Below are 22,274 nucleotides of genomic sequence, written 5' to 3'. Positions count from 1 at the left end.
GATGCAGGAGCAAAGGTAATACAGTGGAGCAAAGACAGCCTCTTCAACAAGCAGTGCTGGAACAACCAGAAATCCACATGCAAAAAAAATGAATTTAGACACAGGCCTTACACCTTTCACAAAAATTAACTCAAAATAGATCACAACAGATCACAAAATGGATCACATGTAAAACACAAGACTACAAAACTCCTAGAAGAGAAAACCTAAGTGACCATGGATACAGTCATGACTTTTCAGATATAACACCAAATACATGATCCATGAAAAAATAAATGAAAAGCTGGACTTCATTTAAATTAAAAACTTCTGCTCTGCAAAAGATAATACCAAAAGAATTAGTTAGAAGATATGTCAGATTGGGAGAAAATATTTGCAAAAGACACGCCTGTTTAATATAGAAAGAACTCTTAAAACTCACCAATAACAAAACAATCCAATTAAAAAAAATGGACCAAAGACCTTAACAGACACCTGACTAAGGAAGATACACAGATGGAAAATAAGCATATGAAAAGATGTTGCATATCACATTATAGGGGAAACGCAAAGTAAAACAATGAGACCACTATACATACATCTTTAAGAATGGCCAAAATCGGGAATACTGACAAACATAAATGCTGACAAGGATGTGAAGCACAAGGAGCTCTCATACATTGTTGCTGGGAATGCAAAATGGTACAGCCACTTTGGAAAGCAGTTTGGCCATTTCTTACTAAAACTAAACATTCTAACATCTGATCCAGCAATTATACTTAAAGGCGCTAAAAACTATCCACACAAAAGCCTGCACAAGAATGTTTATAGCAACTTTATTCATAATTGCCAAAACTTTGAAGCAACCAAAATGTCCTTCACTGAATGAATGGATAAACTGTAGCACATCTAGACAATGGAATATTATTCAGCGCTAAAAAGAAATGAGCCATCAAGCCATGAAAATACATAGAGGAATCTTAAATGCATATTACTGAGTGAAATAAGCTCACCTTATACGGCTACATACTGTACGATTTCAACTATATGACGTTATGGAAAAAGCAAAACTATGGAGACAATGAAAAGATCAGTGGTTGAAGTGGGAAGGGGCCAGAGGACTTTTAGGGCAATTAAATACTCTGTATGATATTATAATGATGTATATATGTCATTATATATTTGTCCAAATTCACCAAGAGTGAACCCTAAGGTAAACTATGGACTTTAAGTGATCATGATTTTTCAATGTAAGTTCATCCTTGGTAAGAAATGTACTATTCTGGTGAATGATATTGATAATGGGAGAGACTATGCACGTGTCAGGGCAGGAATATATGGGAAATCTCTGTACCTCCCTCTCAATTTTGTTGTAAACCTAAAATGCTCTAAGAAAAAGTCCTTAAAAAAAGGGGCAATGCATGTAAGGGAAAGAGTGGGGAGTCCCCATTGATTTCATTTATCGATTGCATGCTTTGGGGGCAAGAACAAAGGCTGTCTGGTTTCCTACTGCCTTCTCTAATAATATAATGTCCAAGTCTTGGTACACAGTGGTAATCAAAATACAGGCATACCTTGGAGATACTATGGGTTTGGTTCCAGACCACCACCATAAAATAACACAATAAAGCTAGTCACAATCTTTTTGCTAGTGGAGGATCTTGCCATCAATTAAAAAAAAAATCTGTGAATCACAACAAAGTGCAATAAAACAAGGTAAGTCTATGTATTTGTTGAAAGCCTGAATGAAGTAACTGCTTAAATTTAATAGGTTTTCTTTCTCTATTATTAGTATCAGAATCAGGATCTGAAACCCTGCCTCTCTATACTCCAGGGGTGTCTATGTATATTACATGCCTATGATAGAGCTGCATCCATTTCTCAGAGAAGATATCTAGTAGCCAGGTAGGAATTATCACTTGTGACAGATTATATTTTCTGAAGACTGCTACACCCCCATTAGGAAGCAGAGCCTAACTATCCTCCCCATGTATCTGAGCTGGACTAGCCCAACTAATAGAATACAGTGGAAGTAATGCTGTGTTACTTCCAAACCTACGCCAAAAATGCCTATTCATCTTTTGCAAGGTCTTCTTGGATGCTCCCTAGAAAGAAGAGGCTCCTTCATTCATTCAAACTTCAACAAATATTTGTTATGAATTCCCGCTACGTGTCAGGCACTGGGAATGCAATAATGAACCAATCAGCCACTGTCCCTGTCCTCACAGAGTTTATACTTTAGAGCAAAGATCCCCCAAACCTAGGCTACAGACCAGTACCAGTCCGTGGCCTGTTAGGAACGGGGCCACACAGCAGGAATTGAGCAGCAGGCAAATGAGAGAAGCTTCATCTGTATTTGCAGCCGCTCCCCAGCACTAGCATCACCACCTCAGCTCCACCTCAGATCATCAGGCACTAGATTCTCATATGAGCACCAGTCCCTGGTGCCAAAAAGGTTGGGGACTGCTGCTCTCGAGGAGGAAGGAGACGAAAGGCAGGTGGGACAGACTAATACATCCTATAATTACAATGTGTAAGAGATGCTCACAAAGCAGCAAACAGAGATTTGCTTGAGAAAGGCAAGACAAGAAAGAACACTCAAAGGCTGTAACATTTAAACAAGCCCTGAAAAAGGAGTAGTTAGCCATGTTGGAAGGAGAAGCAGAAAAACATTTTAGGGAAAATAGCAGGAGCAAATGCATTGAAGCAGAAAACTCAACATGCTCTCAGAGTAACTGAGACAATGAATGTGGACCGAACAAAGTGAATACGGTGAAGAGTGGCACAAAATCCAGAGACAGACTTTGAAACAATGCTGTTGGGTTAATCATAGATCAGTGAATGTAGCATATCAACAGAGTCACCTCTTAAAATTATAATTTAAATATTTAAAACCAGCTTTCTATATAACTTCAAATATACAACAAAAGAATTCAAGTAAGTGCTGATGCTGAATACTGTATGACTAGATGTAGTCACATAGCAAGCACATTATTTAAAAACAGGAATGTTTCCAAGACAAAGGAACATATGGTTTGAAGGTCTTCCTGTAATTAACCTCTTTAAATTTCAAGACACAGAAAGACAGAACTGACTTTATCATTGCCTCATTAATGGTGCATTTCATGAATCATACCTGATTTGACCTAGTTTCTTTAGCAGTCATCTCAAAATGTTCCACTGAAACTATAATCCTTAAATGGAGAGAATAATCAAGGCTGTCACCAAAAGATGCCCTGTCTAAAAAGAAACAGCCCCTTTACTGAATCCAGAACACCAAAGGGGCTCCTTACACACCTTCCCCAAAGGCTTGTCCTCTTATCATGTCAAGTTCATGATAAAAAAAAAAGAAAAGGAGGTGGGCTTTACATATTTCATACTATTGCCAAACATCTGTCCCCTCACCCAAAGACAACTGAAATGATCAGCTGAAAAAATCATTACTGGCAATAGTTCCCAGAAAACCACTTGACAGGCCTGGGACCTCCCAGCAAACACTACCTTATAACAAGGTCCTTTGGTCTAGAAAGTAGTCTCTTAACACTGATTGAAACTAGTAAGTTCCAAGTTATAAATGAGCTGATAAAATTTTATTGTGGTACAACAGTTTCAGGAAATATAAGTGCTATTACTTTAATATATGTGGTATTAATTTTAGTCTTATTATTTGAAAGAATTGGTGGCTTTTTCTGCCTGTGCAATCTAGCCTATTAATGCTGACTGTACTCTCAGTAGGAATCATAAAAGAAGGAGCCCTTTGGTCCCCTCTCCAGGACAGTCTGAATAAGAGGCACTCTACATTCTTTGTACTATTGTTGTAATACCCATGGAACACTCTGAAGGGACTGCTTCTCAGGGTCAAGAGATCTGAGACATGCCTACTACAGTTCTGGTCATCAGCACTTAACCTGGTAAGGGCCCTCCCCCTTTTTCCTAACCACTGAGCCCAGTGGTGGCAGGAGACAAAAATAAAGCTTGCTCTTGTTTTTGCTCATATCTAGTCATGACATTTGTTCAGGTGGTAAATGACAGCTCTTATTTTCATCTTCAGAACTAGGAAATTAGTCTTTAACTAGATAAAACATCCATAGAGCAGCCTCACTAGTAAGCGAAGAAAACCAAGGGAGCTTGCAGTTAATGCCTGTGGACGAGAACGCTTTAATGATAATAACAGTGGGAAAGGGATAACCTAGTATTTGAAGTAAACCACTAGACCACTGATTCATTCTGAGGACTTCATTCTGGACTTGAATCTTGTGGTTAGCAGAACAGGGCAAAGAATGATTCTCCAAAATTAGACAATGAAATTCTTTAGTCAGATTAAATTCCCATGCATGATGAATGAGAGATAAATCATTTGCAGAAGTGATCCAAAGAACTATCTGGGGCACAGGAAATTTGGAAACACCAGAGTTCAACAAAGATTTCAATGAGAAACTTCTCAAGGAAGCTGAAACTGCAGCGGAGAAAGGAAGGAATCCTACTATGCTAAAGGAGAAAAAACAAAGTAGTAAAGCAATATCTTGCATTCGAGTTCTGACTCCTAAACGGAGACTGTGACTTCCCTTTCAAGACTAGGGGTATTTTGTCAGGGGCCAACAAACAATTTTTAAATTGGGAAAAATACAGGTCTATACAACTCCTATAAAAGATCTATCCTTAGTCCATCAAAAGAAAAGAAAATGAACATGGCTGCCAAGCTGACATTTCGGAAAGCAGTTTTATGGTAATTTATTACCTCAGTTTCAGCTACTCAGGAATTGGGTCATTAGAACTGTTGTTTGCTAAGCCAGGCACTTTGCAGTGTCCCAGATGCAGAGGCTGTAACAACCAATATAAAAAATACGGAAGGGCTGTTTTGGGAGCACTAGCTTTCAGCTGTATGAACATCACCAGCAAACATTCCAAGGCAGGGTAGAGCAGAAAAGGCATTGGTCAGATTCAGAGAGTCAGAACTGGAATGTCATCTTCCCTACTTATTCATTATAAAACTTTAGGCCCCTAACTCTCTTTGACTTATTTCCACATATGGTAATAACCCTTTACTTCATATGTATACAATAAGTATAAGGCTTATAACAAAAAACCAACAGTCCCCTACCTGACTCCTGATTTCTGCTTCCCAAGGCAATCACTTTCAACTTTCAGCTCTTCCTCCTAGTATTTACCTATTTCCAAAAAACACGCTTATACTGGCTTTTCTAGGAGTCAATTTTAGTCACTATCATCTTTCTGTTATGAAGATGTTCTTTTACACCATGATCATCACCCCTACAACCACCCGTACACGTGTATACATACTTCTCTTCCACTAACATAGTTACATCACAATTTTTGTTAAATTAATATTTAGGATATTCTCATTCCATGAAACACTACTTAGCAATCAAAAAGAATGAACAATTATAACACACACGACCACTTGGATGGATCACAAGGGAATTATGCTGAGTGGGGGAAAAAAGCTCACGTACTATATGATTTCATTCTATATTTATCTTAAAACAACAAACTTATACAGATAAGAAACAAATTAATGGCTGCCAGGAGTCAGGAATAGTGGGGGTAGTAGGGTGATATGACTATAAAGGGGTAGCATGAGGGAAATCTTTGTAGTAATGAAATAGCCTGTATCTTGATTGTAGTGGGAGGTTACATAAATCCACACATATGATAAAATGGCACAGAATGATACATGCATTGTACAAATGTCATTTTCCTGGTTTTGATACCATACTACAGTTACACAAGATCTATCCATTGGGGGACACTGGGTAAAGGGTATATAAGACCTCCCTGTACTATCTTTGCAACTTCCTATAACTCTATATTTATTTAAAATGAAATATTCTTTTTAGTCTATGTTCATGCCACCCTGAACATGCCCAGTCTTGTCTGATATCGGAAGCTAAGCAGGGTTGGGCCTGGTTAGTACTTGGATGAGAGACCACCTAGGAAGACCAGGTGTCATAGGTGGGGGGAAAAAAGTTAAAATGAAATGTTTTTAAAAATTAATATTCAAAGTTTACATTACTATGATTTTCAGTTAAGCCACATAGCAGATTGACTATGTTGCCTTTTTTGGACAACTAGAATTCTAGTTTTTTCTAGCATTAAGTTGACTCATTTTTTAATCTGCCTGGTTTTAACATCCCTTCCCCCAATTCACCTCCAAATTCTCCAAAATAACTTTAAGGTTCCTTTTAATATGGTCATACATGTCAAGTAATTTATTCATTTCATCTTTTCTTTAAAACATCTCTCTTGGAGACCTCCCACCTCTTGTTTCAATCTGGTAACTCTCTTCAGTCTCTAGGCTGCCTGCAATAGTTGTGGTCCTGGGATTTCTACTCACTCTTCTTTCTTTAATTCCCACCATTTCCTGGATCCATGTCTTCCTCTTTCTTTTCTACCTCATTATGATATAAAAAACTACTAAGTTTCCTGAAATAGCATACATGGGAAATCTTTTGAGAGGTCTGAAAATGTACTTTTTTGCCCCTACCTTCATATTTGTTAGTTTTGACTGGGTACAGAATTCTTGGTTGGAAATCATTTCTTTCAAGAATGTAAGGTAATTTCTCCATTTTCCTCTAGCCTCCAATATTGCTTTCAAGAAGTCCAACACCTTTGCATGTGTTCTATTAATTCTCTCTGGAAGCTTTTACAATAATTCTCATTCTACCCAGTGTTCTGCGATTTCATGATGATTTCTTTATTCATTTTACTGAGCACTTGATGGGGTTTTCAACTTAAACATATGTGTACTTAAATTCTGGGAAATTACGTTATTCCAATTTGATTCACTCTATGATCTAACATCTAACTACAAGACCCAGAGATCTAAAGGGAAAAAACTAGAGAAACTGGGGAAGAAAATAAAAAATAATTAAATCAATTCACTTGAATTTAAATAACCTTTACATTTAAATAGATCTTAAACTGATCCTCTAATTCGTTTCTTTCCTCTGTTTTCTACTTATTTGTTTTTATTCTTCACTTCTGATATATTTTTAAGTGTCCCAAAGTTATTTCTTGTAGTCTTTTTATAGGACCCTATTACTGTTTCACTTAGTCAGTATCTTCTCAGATCTGAGATTTTTCAAATTTTCTTTTGCTTTCTACATTGTCTCTCTTGTGCTCTCCCTTCCCTCTACTCTTTTTTGGGGGGAGGGAAGTGGGATTCCTTTCCTCTGCTTTGGTTTCTGTTATTCATATTAGAGGTTCTTCTCCATTATCAGGTGATCGTTGCCCAGTCTTTCATATTTAAGAGTAAAGTACACAGAGATATACTGTGGCAGGACATGTTAACTTCTAGGCTTCACTGTAACAAGAGAATGTCAAGCCAATTTTTTATTGCAGAGGCTCTCAAATGCCTGCAAGTTAGTTTCTCAGAAAGGAATCCTCCAATCTCCCACCTGAGGAGAATAAGCCTGAATTCCTATGTTTTGGAGCTAAGAACTGGACAGACGGCTTCACTTAATCCCTGTTTACTTGCAGCTAAATTTGGTATTCCCAAGTCCAGATCCTCTCTGATTTTATTTCTCTAGAGAATAAACCTCCAAAGTTCTGCTGAAATAAAAATCTGGGGGTTTAATTGTTCCTTGTATAACCTCAGAATTCCTGTTTTCAGCTCTGTCTCTAATTTTAACATTCGAGATGCTTAGAACCTCCAATATCTAGGGCTTTCTAAAATTCTGTAACACAAAAAAAGGCTTTGTTCATATTCACATTCCTTTTGTAGCCTTAGCTTTCTGCTTTCCCTAATCCACTAATTCATTCATCACTTATGCTTCTCCTTCCACTTTTTTTTTACTCTCCTAGTATTTGTGAGTTAATATTAGTTTTATTCCATTTCAATGGCATTTTTCAAAGTAGATAAACCATCTTGTTTTAATTCATCTTACTTTAATTATAAGCCCTTTCATAAAGGTCTTAAAAGGACAAAAGACAAAGAATATTAAAGTTCTTGGAAAATTCATAAAGTAAATGTTCAATAGTAATGTTAGTGGTAGCAGTAATATGCATTTTTTAAATAGTTATCTCAATATAAAGAACTCTTATGCTCTAGGGTAGCACCAAATTTTATAAATAAAATATCTAAAATATGTGCAACATATATTATCAAAACATGAATAACCTCGATATGTGTAATAAGAGCACCACTCCCTGCAATGATAACACAAAGAACTTAGGAAAAATGTTCAATAAATTATGCAAAATTCAGATGTACAAATGACCAGTAAACAATAACCAGGAAAAAATATTTAACTTCACTAGTAATTAGGGAAATGAAAATTAAAACAGTGATGTATTTTTCTCTCATTGGATTGGCAAAAATTGTAGAGAATGTTAATATCCAGTGTTGGCAAGGTGTGACAATGTTCTCAATGATAATTAAAAACCTAAAAATAAAAGGGCTTTCATGTTCCTTGTTCCTTAGTTCTAATTCCAAGCCTACCATTGACCCACTATGTGACTCTGAACAAGTCACCTCTCCTTACTGGGCCTCAATTTCCTCATCAGTTTTTAAAAAAACAAGAACAGAACCAAAAATCATTAAGAGTATCTGATTTATCTCTTCCTGTTGTGAAGAGAAAAGCAACACTGGCCATGAAAGAACTTCGTAAACTTTATAGTTCAATACAATTCTGCAGCATTATGAGAAGGAAAACCAGAGTATTCTCAAAAATAAAATGCTTATTGTTGACTAAACATCTTATAAAATAAACAGCTACATTCTCCAAAGAACTACAGAAAGAATTAAAAGGAAGAAATCTAGGTCTGGTTTTAGCATATAACTTGTAAACAAGTCCTGTAATCTGTTTCGGCTTTGAAGTTCTCTAAGGATTCTGTAACTCTGTGACAAAAAGAGGAATGAAATCCTTGAACCAAAACCTTTGGAATTCAAACTTGCCAGTCTCTTGCCTGATGAGGCTAAGTAGAAATCACAGGCCACCTTTGCAGAGACATCTATAAAACGATTTTTTTTTTAATTTTTATTATTTACTGGCCAACTCTTCTTATTGGCTAAGATTAAAGAAATGGGGGTGGGGGTGTGGAGCATGATCAAACCTCCTTAAAAGCTTCTGATAAATCCTGTTCAGTCTTGTATACAAAACACTGGACCCAGAAATACAAGCTACTGGAAGTTTCGAACTGCAGCTCAGCCTTTGTACTCCACTTTCTCTATAGAGAGCAACTTGAAATAACACAATCAGGACTACAGTTTGGGAAGAACACTCTCAGGGGAAACAACTCCATAGTTCTGTCTGCAGGCATGAGAGTAGAAGAAAGAACACCAGCAGAATAAGTAAAACTGTCCATAAAGGAAATGACAAGAGCTCCCCACTGAAAGAATTAGTCGATGAGTATTTATTAAGTCCTGACCCATTCCACAGGAACTATTTTACCCTCAAGGGTCTTTTCCTTCAGATCTCCTAGGAACATTCATAGCCACTTATTTAGCACTTAACACATCCAAAAGGCACTCCACTGGACACTTCCATTTACATTGGCCAGTTTCTTTCTCAAATCAAACCTATTACTAAGGAATTACTGCCTCCACTTTACAGATAAATAGAGTTTCAGAGAAATTCTCATTTACTCCAAATCATGGGTTACTATTATTGTTGTTATTATTTATCATTATTCTCATTTTAATGATGAGGGAACTGAAGCTCAGAGAGGATAAGTAGCCATTAAGAGTGTTAAGTAGCAAGATGGGGTTTTGCCTAGGTGGTTCTACTCTTAAAGCCCATACTAATTCCACTATACCACCTTTCCTGTTCAATACTAAACCACAAAATAAAAGTAAGATTTCAACTCTAATGAGCATGCAGGTAAAAACAAATAACATGTACAGACTTTTTCTTCAGTTCTTTACAAAGAATAAATGTCATTAATTCTCAAAATAAAAAAAGCAGCAACATTTACTGCCAAGAAAATCAAAGGGGAAGGTGACTATCCCAAGATTCAATGGTAGTGCCTAAAGAAACTAAGTGTATAGAGCATAAAGAAATGAGGACTCTTTGGACTTTACCAAATGGATTCCATGGGAGCCAAGACAGTGATTTCAGCTTGCATTTAAGAGGAATGAATGCCCTTAGGGTGTAAATGAACCGCTCAAAACTATAGATGTCAGCCCCCATCTGCAGGAGACCATAAGCATGAGGATCTCACCTTGTAAGGTCCATATAAACTGAACACTTTAGAAAGATGATGTTCAAGCCTAATCCAATAGCATCAAGGACACCTGCACTAGAGCTGAAGACTTTGACCTTCTGACCCATCACAGCCACTGGCTTGGGACCAACGCACAGTTCTCCACGCCACCAGTCAACAGAGCTCACTTTGGAGACACTAAGAACTGTCATCCCTTTGCTCTGTCGCATAAGACTCTGTACTTCTCCTCTCCGTGTATTAACCTGCATGGGTACCTGATCAGTTTATCTGAGAAGGCTCCACTCAATAAACCTGGCATTGTAGAAAGACAAATGCGTTCAAGTGTTAGTTCAGTTGCCACTTTTTCTTGCTCATAACAATAAAGAAAGGTGACTTTGGTCCAAGGGCTTCTCACTGTTATGATGAAATTACACTTCCATGTCAGCCAATCTGTGACCATTCCAGTGGATCATCACAAAATAACCAGCTGAATAACTTGATTAGCAAATCCTGACATTCCTGGCCTCTTCCAATACTTTTAATGGAAAGTTTTTCTTGTAACAATATCTCTTTGAGGCCATATGTAATACTCTGACCTATCAAGCAATAAGACAGGCATCAGGGTCTCCAACTCTGCCTGGCTGATGACCTGAGAAAGGACTAACTGACTCTTAAGCCTGAATAATTTACTTTAAGGCTTTGTGTGTGCTGGCCCAGAAGCAACAAACACAGCAGCCTCATAAATTTGCTTCCTAATAGTAAGTAAGTGGTCTGTCTACTTTCAAGTTCCAGAAAAGGAAAGGAACCTGTAAACAGCGAGAGAGGAAAAGCTTCAGGGAAAGCATCAGAATTCTTTTGTGAGCTGCTAGGGTGGGATTAAAAGAAAGAAGGAAAGAATACCCTGTTGACAAATAGCAACTGCTTCACAAATTAGGTTTCTGAAGCTCAAGCTCAAACTAGTTTATTTAAAGGCCAATTATTAGCAAACACTATTATTGTAGCCTTGCAAGTGCTGCTATTTTGCTTTGTTGATACCTGCCCTGCCCCAAATGGCCAGAAACAGAAATCAATTCCACAGATTTCTATTGCTGTCAGCTAAAAAAACCTCTGTGCTTGCCCTCATAAGCAGGGAGAAAGGAGGAATATTGCCTGTTCAAATTTTAGAACATCTAAACCTGGGCTAGCTTTGCCATGTACCAGCTGTATAACTCTGATTAAGTCCCTCAATCTTTATGAGCCTCAGTTTCTCTATCTATAAAATAGGATAATATGACGGGCTGCAGGGAAGAAATGAACTAAACTGCACATGACACATGTTAAATCTCCTTGACTTTCTGAGGAATATACTTGTATGCAAAGTACCTACACTGGATTTCAGACTTTCACATTTTAGGGAAGGGGATGTATTTAATTTCACAGAATAGATGGATATAAATAAAAGAATGTTCTCCTTGCCCTCACTCCAGCATTTAATGCAAGCTATGCAAAGACAGGCACAAGATAAATGGCATTCAATAAGGTTTTAACTGCTAGGGAGAATGCCCGGTCCCAATCTCTTCCAAGAAAATCAGACTTAAGCCAACCCCCCCAAAAAAACACCTCATTTTCCCTATCTTACAGACTTTCCTTCATTCAAACAGTATTTTCTAAGCAACTTTTTAGTGCCAAGCCTCTTTTGGAATAATGCAGATACAGAGGAAAATATGGCACTGTTTCATGGTGCAGTGAGGAAGACAAATATCAAAACAGATTATTACAATATAGAAATTATTAAATTTTGCCTTACAGCTCCAAACCAATTCTTCATTGCCCTGTTCTGTGATTCTGGACTAGATGGGCTCTAAGCCACATTTCTCCTTTCCCAGCTGGTTCATGTCAGGTTCTACCAATAGAGGGTGCTAGAAGGAGAACATAAGACTAAGGAAGAAAGCAGGGACTTTTTCCAGTGTTTGGTTTTTGTATGAGGCAGCAAGATCGGTGTGCAGGGAGGCATGGTAGATTTCAACACAGTGGCTCTCCAGGTTCTAAGGTAAGTGCCCTCTAGTCACTTTCTTCACCACGGTAACAAGCAGCACAATCCTAAGATAGCTATACATTCCCCTCAGAGGTATGAATCTCAGCCTATGGAACTGTTTTCTTAGCTTTCTAAGTTCCTTCCTTTGCTTGTTTTTCCTTCAACCCTAGAGATGGATGATAGTCATTTTCTGCAGTTACCACCCCTCTTACACCTTTTGAGTTCTCTTTTTATCGTTTTTTAGTAGTTAACCACTTTTTACCTAGTTAACAGTTCTTTATATTAATGTTTACCTGTTCTAATTATTGTTGTGGCGTCTATCACTTTGACCTGGACCCTGACTACTCTAAGTGGGATAAATTCTATAATACTGGTAATGGAGTCCAGCCTCCATATTTTATAGATAAGAAAAATGGGGTTTCAAAGATTGAAAGTGATCATATATTGGTAGAAGTAGAACTAGAACTCCTGTATCCTGACTTTCAATAAACAATAAACATATACCAAACGCTGAAACTGTGTCCAGGCTCTACGTTGGCTGTTGAAAAAATTCAAGAGGTGAACTATACTGCCCTCAGGGAACTATACTGTCTAGTAGGGGATACAGATGCTAAAAAAAAAAAAAAAAAAAAAGAGTTCTAGGGGAGGCTGACAAACACCAAGACAAAAAGAAAAGGAATTAAAAAGCCTCCCTGAGCTGAATTTAAGGTTAAACAACTTCAAAATAAAATTATAATCAAGGCTTAAGAAATGCAAATAACCAAACAATAAACCTCCACTCTGGGCATAATCAAAAATATTAATGGGTAATCCTTCTAGAAGAGAAAACAATATAGAAACAAATTATGGATGAACATTTTTCAGTATTAACTTCGGAGAGAACTGCATTGACTTCCAAAGGGCGACAGCAGTTTGGAGAAGAGAAGTATCAGCCTGGAAAGCTTTAGATGAGAGTATTATTAAATTAAGTTCTGAAAAAAGGCTAACAAGACTGGAAAGGAAATGCAGCCTGTTTCAGAGAATACTAGCATAAGAGGACGAATACATCTATGGTGAGCGGATGCTGGCAAGGACTAGGCTTTAAGAGCTTCAGACCAGAACAGAGGCCTACTTTACCTTATTCTCCAGTTCTAGTTGAATCGAGCTTCCCACTGCTTCCCTAAAACAACAAGCTCTTTCATATTTGAGATTTTGCGCATACTGTTCCCTGTGCTTACAGTGCCATTCATTCCCTTTCTGTCTAAAGATCTGACCCATCTTGCAAAGCACAAATCAATCACCATCTTCCCTGTAAAGTTTTCTCCAATCACTCCTCCACCCTTTATCTGGGAAGAATTAATCATTTCTCTGTTCAGTGCTCCCTGTATTATCTCTCAGTTATAGTACTTTCTCGCACTATAATGTAATTGTGTGTGTCTTCTCAACTAGATTGTGAGATTCCTAAGAGGGACATTCCCCTAGTGTTTATTATTGTTCTTAGTACACAGCAGGAGCTCAATAAAGGTATACAGAGTTGTTCTACTGAATTGTCTAGACAAATTCAGCCTTTAAAACTAAGAATGAATGGATCTTAGAGCCCTAATATTCCCTGATTCATGATGAATCCCTCCTGGGGTCCGAAATATTAGGCTGTACTAGAAACTAAGTATTTCTACTTGAGAACTTGAGTATTTCCTTGTGCCAAACTGGCAATGCAACTGTGTAACTTTAGTGCTTCCACTAAAGGAATTAAAGTTTGCTGCAAGTCCAAAAAGTTCTTTATCCTCCTCCTCTACATAAATTGGAAAAATAGCCTGAGAATTCCAATTAGCTGAAACCTTCCCAGGGAAGATGACTTAGCTGCTTATTAACAGTCCAAACCACTGCTGTCTGATATCCATGTGGCTGGCATATTTTCTCTTTTGGAAGCTCATTCAGATTTAGGGAGGAAGTATCATACACTGCAATCAGAAAGCATGATTTGGAGTAAAAAGCAGCAAATGAGTTCCAACTATGCCATTCTTTACTTTACCAATAACCTTGAACAAGTCACTTAAACTCTCTGAGCCAGGTGGGAAATAGGAAAAATACAGTCTGTCCCACTGTGCTACCATAAGGATCAAATTAGTACTATTCCTGACTGAAATTCTAATCTTATGAATCTGACCCTCTTTGTAGAAGGTCACATACGAAAGGACAAAACAGAGAAGGGACAGAGAGCATTAGGGTTTGACTCAGGCGACCTGAAATTAGGGCCAGCTCTAACTCTCAAGTATGTGATATGAAAAAGTCATTTAATCATTCTGAACCTCAAATTGCCCTATCCACAAACGGGAATAATCTTAACCTGCCCTACTGCCTTGTAGAATTACTATAAAGCTTAAAATAAAAAGATGATAAAGATGAAAGCAATTTACTTGACAAGCCATAATGTTTAATTATAATACTTCACTTGTATAGAATTCATCGATATGATTACCTAGTCTTTCTGGAATACACAGAGAACTAGGAAATAAGCAAAAAAGGTCTCTTCAAAGCCAAAATAACTGTCTTTAATTCTTCACACTTTACTATTAGTAGATTCCCTAGGGTCTCACTCTTCTTTTAAAAACGTGCATAATAAATTCAGTAATTTGGGAGTACCATATGTAGAAGGTTAGAAATGACAAAGAAAAAAAGAATAATACTGTCTGTTGTGTTTCACAAACAGCAAGGAAAAATGCAAAATAATAATTCCGAAACGATGACAAGAATGTAAAAAGCAGGGAGGGGAAAAAATGGCATAGATGACAGAGGCTCTGTTCATCGCTCTGGCGACCAAATCAAAGTTGTGACAGAAACAAGGAGCAGCAGCAAGGAAAAGTCGCCAGGGATCTTGATGAACAAGCCATACAACTAAGGAGAAATCCAAGAAAGCACACCCTGTAATGGCAGAAGGTAGGACGGGATGAGGACGCAGGGCTGCCCAATCCCAAGCCGCTGAGTGAGATGGAGGCAGCAGCAACAGCAGACGTCTCTTAAAGAGACCTCGTCTGTGATTTTCGTGGTGATGGACCTGCTCGCTCTGAGCATCAGTGCCATTCGGCTGCACACAGGGGGCACCAGGGATTTACAGGGAGACATTGTTAGAGTGAGGGCCGAAGCGAGACTCGCTCTGTACAGAAGTGCTGCTGGTAGCCATTGTTCCCTGTTGAGCCCTCCCTACTCCCAGTGCACAGAGGTCACTCTGCCCAGAGGATTCCCTGAAACCCCGCCTCCACCAGCTCTCAGCTCCACGCAAGCCGCATCCTGGTATAGCCTCAGCAAGTCCGGTGCTCTTGCTGAGCAGCACCTAGACTCACAGCTGGCCTCAGTTTCTGGTGTGGCCTTTTGAGGCAACTATAAGCACAGCATCTGTGGATTGCTTGCTGAATCTTAACAGGTGATCCTTGAGGAGTAGGGGCGTGGGCTAAGTTTGGCCTGCTGCTGAACCCCTCTCAGGACTGTAACACTGAATACCTACTTCACAAATCCACACTAGTAAGACCGGGAGACTTAGGAGTTTTGCTTAATACATATGAACAGACATGGAAAGGCAGCCAAAATGGGAAGACAAAGAAGCAGAAACCATATGAGAGAACAGAAGAGAGATCCAAATTTAATGGAGTCGAGTAATCTAACAGACGCAGAGTTCAAAGCACTGCTTATAAAGACGCTCAATGAACTTTTGGGAAGTGGAGATAAATTCAGTGAGAACTTCAACAAAGGGATAAAAAAAAACATAAAAATGGAAATGGAAATTATAAAAGGGAACCAGTCTGAAATGAAGAACACATTATCTGAGATGAGAAATATATTAAATGGAATAAACAAAGTGAATAAAGAGGATCAAATGCCGTATCTAGAGGACAGGAAAGCCAATCAGGACACTCAATCAGAATGACAATAAAAAAGATGCCAATACTATAAAAATAATTTAAGGAGGATATGGGACACTATTAAGGCTCCAAATATTTGTCTGATAGCTGTAACTGAAGAAAATCAAGAAGCTGAACAGCTCTTTGAAGAAACAATGATGGAAAATTTTCCTAACCTGTTGAAAGAAATGGATATAAAACCCCAGGAAGCTCAGAGAATCCCCAAACATAGGGATCCAAAGTGCCCACAAGACATGTAATAATTAAAATGCCAATGGTTAAATACCACGAAAGAATACTAAAAGCAGCAAGAGAAAAACATATTATTACTTATAAGGGAACACCTGGTAGCTGATTTCTCAAAAGAAACTATGCAGGACAGAAGGGCTTAGCAGAAAATATTCAACAGGATGAAGACCCAGGATCTACAACCAAGGATATTTTATCCAGCATGTTGGAGGGACTTGTGTAAGAAGAAAAAATACAAAAGATTTACTTCAGATTAAGAGACACACACAGACTAAAAGGAAGGGATGGAAAAAGATATTGCCTTGATGGACCTAGACAGTATTTAAGTCAGACAGAAAAAATAAACACTATGTGATTTCACATATATGCAGAATCTAAGGAATAAAAAGAACAAACTAATCAAAAACAGACTCACGAATAGAGTGGACAATTTGATGATGGACAGAGGGGAGGGACGTTTGGGGAGCTGGGAAAATGGGGTGAAGGGTTAAAGAAGTACAAATTAGTAGCTGACGGATGGTCATGGGGATAGGGAGCCCCACACAGGGAATGCAGTCAGCATTAATACGTTGGCTAGGTGGAGGGTCAAGGGAGGGAGGGAGTATTTGGGGGAATCAACTATATAGATGTCTAATTAATGTACTGCATACTCTAAACTAATTAAAATAAATTAATTTAAAAAAGAATGTAAAAAGCACAATACTCATCAAAAAGGTGACCCTTAGCTTGTTTTTGTTTTAAAGTATAGCATCAGAGTAGTGTTAGATGAAATAGCTCCCATGGGCATCACTGCAACACAAAAAGACAGAATAACTAGTGTTCGAAATAATGAACCTGAATTTCAAGAAAGATTAAATAATACTCTGTCTATTCTGAAGAGGGAGTAAAGGATGAATTTTAAACCCTACTTTCAAATTTTTTTATAAGGCGTAGAACCACAAAAACAAAGAAGAATGGAGAAGAGCAATAGCCATAAAATACTGAAAACTAGAAAGTAAACAGATCAGCAGTAACTGACTTATCAGATCCAAGAAAGATGAATACTAAGCCAGCAGTGGAAAAAATTAAAAGTAATTCAATTTAACCTGTAACACTATCCCCACTACACACACACACACACACACACACACACACTCACACACACTTCAGAAACTGGGAGCACTATGTTCAGGTTTCCTTTTTCCTCTGAAAAGAATAAAATAGAGGGTCTCTAGACAAAGGAACAGCAGGCACAGTTAAAGGTAGAGTTACTATACTGAAAATAAGAGTCTAAGTGAACTAAATATTGGACGTCCCTGCAGTATTCTTCTCCCAGTCAGTTTCCAGACCAGTGACAGCTAGTCCTATCACCTCAGGGAAAAACTAGAGGATCTTTCCAGAGAATCTAACCAACCTTAGTGGAAAGACCTAAAGATACTGACACTGTAGTTGCCCTCAAAACAGCCCAGGCAGATCACTATATACAATGAGGTCCAATCAGTAAGCCCCATCCAAGTATTTAAATTTCCAGTAGGTTTTTTAGTATCCCATTTTGAAATACGGACAGACAACCAGATATCTGGGGAAAGTTCCAACATAAAAAACAGAATTCAGATCCTATTTACACCAAAAGAAATTTGAGGATCCAAATGAAAAATTACTTAGAAGAAAGCATAAGTAATAGCTCATTACAGTTTATCAATGATTAAAAAAGCAGATCAGATGGACCTTTGCCCATTAAACTAATAATAAACAGCTGTTTCCAAACCTAATTGTTCATTTTACTGATGGTTATTTGCTTCATCAGGGATAAGAGGTATAATAAAATATAATTTGTTAAGTATGGCAAGGGTGCTGTATTTTATCTGCATTTATTTTTCTAATTTTAAAGGTATCTGTTGTGAATGGATCTACTTATGGATGCACTGAATAACCCAATGAAGGCACTATAATGAAATAGTTAATGGGTCATAAACAAAAGCATTAAAAAGACATCATTCTGTCTACTAATCACTGATGCTATGATATGTAGTCAGATTTTTTTCTATGCACAAAATTCTAGATGAACCTAGAAGAGGGAAGTCTCTTAATTCATGATACCTCACCTGCAGAAGTCAGAGGACTTCACAGAAAACATGGTACTTGAGAAGAATTTTTTTTACAGAGCAGGAGTTTGTCAAGAAAAACAGGAATAGGAAGGAGGGGAAGTACAGCATAGCAGAAAGCTTCTCATGGGCAAGAACATACATGAGGGTGGAGGGGTTGAAAAGCTACAAATAATGCAGTGTCACTGGAGCATAGGTAAGAGCAGTGAGAGATTACGGCTAAAAGTGCGGGCAGAGATTAGACCAAGGAAAACCTTATATGTCATAGAAGGAATATGAACTCTGAAGGCAACTGGGAGCCAATAAAGTTTTAACAGTAAATTAAGATGACCAGATTTGAACCCTGGAAAAAATCATTCTGCTGATAATATAACAGATTTGGGAGTAAAGAGAAAGGTTGGTGGCTATAACCTTCCAAGCCAAGTACTAACTGTCCCTAATAGGTAGTTCTCTCGCTTATAAACCTCAGGTTGTTCTCAGTTTACTATGAAGCAGATTATTATATCTCTGAGAGACCAGAAACTACCAGAGACACTCTAATGGTCCCCCTGAGGAAACCAGTATCCCAAAGCCTCTACCACCAGGTTCTTTCTTTTTGCCTCCTAAGGTCCTCTTTAAAGGAACAAAGATTATGCTATGTTACCTTATCTGAGCCTGGTTTTCAAAGAAGATATGCATCCATTTCAAGCCCTCACCTCCCTATTCCCAGTGACTGGTAAATTCCAGCCACTTCTCAGAGTTATATTAAACCAACGCATACATGTACACACACACACACACACACACACACAGAGTCACTTGTATACATGTCTGATTTCCCCATATAAGCTCCTTAAGGGGATGGGAATATGGAAAAGAATATTTAATGAGCACCGACTTAATGCATGATTCTTTCCTATACCGTTTCTCATTTAATCCTCACCACAATCTTAAGTGAAGTAGATATTTATACTCCCATTTTTAAAAATCAAGAAACTATGGCTCAATGATTTACCCAAGATCATAAAGCCAGTAAAAAGCAAAGCTGAGATTTAGAAGCACATGTCTACGAGTTTACCAAGGCTTTTCTACTACCTCGCACTAGATTTCCCTATATTTTATTTTACTTCTTACTGTATCTCCAACTTAACTTAGTCTGTTGAATGGGGTTATACTGAGCCACTCACTGAACACATCAACAACCTGGAACACTAAAGTGCAAATGGAAAACATGGACAACAGGTGCAGGTACCTCCCAAAAAAGAAAGAGAGGGAGGGAAGAGTAGAGAAAAGAAAAGGAAAGAGCAACAGCATCAAACCCAACAAGTTCTTTGGAGCCCTAGCTGATACTAGCTAGGGCAGAAATAGCTAAAACCCATGTTGACAGAGCTCCATTACAAAATTTTATCTCCTCTTCTGCCAGCCCCAGCAGAGTCCCTAGTAAAGTAAAGTACTGCCTAGTCAGACACACATCAAAAACAAATTCCAATAAACAGATGAAATCTCTCTCCCTGAGGCCCTCCCACTCGCACAAAACCACCAGGAACTAGAGAAAGCTTTTGTTCTCCATCTGAACAACTGCCTGCAAGCCCTTGATGGTAAAGGAAAATTGAGTCTGAGAAGCAGAGTGCTTATCAAAGAGCCTAAAACCTAAGGTAAAAAGGAAGCAATTTACTAAAACCAAACATTCCTAAAGAGAAACCACACTTCTCTGAGGTGACAAAGAATACTGTCATAGTCATGATTTGTCCTCTAAACTGAAGTCCCCAAATCACCTTGTAGGAAGGGCAGAAGTCAAGCCTCATAGACTAGCTCTAGTTTCATTGGTCCACATATATCACCACAGGTTCAAGTTCATACTATATTCTAACATTCTAGATCTTTCTAAAAGTAAGCATAACTTATTTGCAACAACTGTGTCTGGCTATGGAGATTTGGCTATGGAAAGATTATGTCATGGAAGAAAAGTACTATTATACCCATTAGATGCTCAACTTAAGGGAAGAAAGAAAGGAACTTAAAGGTTAAATAAGATAATGAAAGTAAAGAGCCTAGGAATTGAGCTGGCACAAAATAGATGCTTAATTGGTGTTTGTTTCATTGAACTGAAGAGAAGAAATTAGCACTTATTTAGTACCTTCTAATTATCAAAAATGACCTAAGTAGCTTTCATATAATTTACCTCATTTAATCCTCAAAACAATTCAGAACAATTGTTAAATATCTTCATTATATATAACAAGAAAGATTCAAAAATTTTAAATGACTTGCTTGGTCATTCAGTTACTGAGGGGCAAAAAGTTGTGATCTGTTCACAGTAAGTTATAAACTAAGCAAAAATAATAATAATGCCATCTCATATTTGGATAATGCTTTAAAATGTTTCCTTGCACAACAAAACATGTGGAAGTAAACACAGGGCTAAGAATTGGAATACCTGAGTTCAAGTCTTAACTGTGCCAAACTGCTGTGCAGCTTAAACTAAGTCCTTTTCCTTCTCTGGATTTTAATTTTCTCACTTAACTCAAGAGTGGTACAACATTTAACTTAAATATGAGTTAAATTATCTCAAAACTCCAGAAATATAGGCTACGAAAATCAAGACTCTTTACTGGACAAGAAATTCTCCCTCATTGCCTGGTGTTCACTCTGCTCTTCCTCTAGGTATATATACTCTCAGGACTAAGCTTACCTCCACCTGTCCAGCAGCCATTTCTAAACCAGAAGCATCCTTTCTGGTGCAGCTCACCACCTGTGCTGGATGCTTCATTAAGTGTAAAGCTGATACTATACTTTGCTGGAAGCCTGGTGCACAAATGCTACTTGGAGATGAATAAATCATTCCAGTTGTGTTGGATTGCAATCGTAAGGGCAGCAGCTGTGGGTCTGAAAACAGATGGTCTTATAAGGATGGAGGACTTGGCTCCTATCTGATTTTCCTAAGGCAAGCAGGTTTGGGTCAGCAGGAAGCCTGGCTGGTAAGTGCCTGAGAAGAGCTAGTATTCCATGATGAGGAAAGATGACAGAAATGCATATGCAGTTTCTTTTCATAATTAATGAATATATAAGAGGCTGCAACTACCAGAATATCTCAAGCCCTTATTTTTGTACCTACTTGTCAACTTCTAAATCATCTTCTTTTCAGTCCAACACTTTCTTCCTTGATTTCAATACAAAGACGAGCTCAGGGAGAATGCCTAGTACAGCCTGGGCACAAAAACAGAACTTTAACATCTGCTGACTAAAACGAATTGAAAAAACAGAAAAACTAAACTTATTGAATGACAGTGGGTGACTAGGATGCAGTGAAGAACAGGAAGTGTGCAATAAACATGTTTAATTAAGTAATGTGCCAGGCAACATTCTAGCTGTTTTACACACATTCTCAGCCTTTATCTTATCATTTTCATCTTACAGATAAGGAAATTAAAACTCAGAAAAGCCAAGTACTCTGCCCACAGTCACACAGTAAATTAAGTGAAGGGAATCAGAACTGACCCCCCACCACCCCGGGCTGACTCCAAAGCTCTATATATTTTGTCAACCTCTTGTCCTTCTTACTTTCCCTCAAACACATCTAGCTCATTCCTATCTCTGGACCTTTCTGCTTGTTTCCCCTACCACATCTTCTCATATCTTGCTACTTTGGATCACTCAGGTCTCTGTTCAAATGCCACCTCATCAGAAAGGCCTTTTCTTGATCATCTTCCCAACATAATCTATTCCCTTATCTTGCTTTATTTTTTATTATGATACTAACAATGTGTTATTTATTAGTTTTTTTTTTTTGTCAGTCTCCTCCACTAGAATGAAAGGACTTTGTCTTGGTCACGATTGTATCTCCAGCACTTAAAACTGTAAGTAATACATTGCAAGTGCTCAATACATATTCAATGAATAAAAATGAGTGAATAAATGAATTCTATGTTA

The 22,274-nt window shown here is 37.9% G+C and overlaps 1 protein-coding gene and 1 pseudogene across 7 annotated transcripts in view; one reads left to right on the top strand and one right to left on the bottom strand.

The window, feature by feature from the left end:
* Positions 1–22,274, bottom strand: part of FAM168A (family with sequence similarity 168 member A) — a 156,957-nt gene that overhangs the window by 89,203 nt on the left and 45,480 nt on the right. The gene's annotated exons all lie outside the window — the stretch shown is intronic.
* Positions 5,837–5,955, top strand: LOC118603717 (annotated as a pseudogene).

Source organism: Rousettus aegyptiacus, unplaced genomic scaffold (genome assembly GCF_014176215.1).
Source record: "Rousettus aegyptiacus isolate mRouAeg1 unplaced genomic scaffold, mRouAeg1.p scaffold_m13_p_5, whole genome shotgun sequence".
Lineage (NCBI taxonomy): Eukaryota > Metazoa > Chordata > Mammalia > Chiroptera > Pteropodidae > Rousettus > Rousettus aegyptiacus.
The sequence above is the reverse complement of the archived record's forward strand: the minus strand, read 5'-3'. Positions and strand labels throughout refer to the sequence as shown.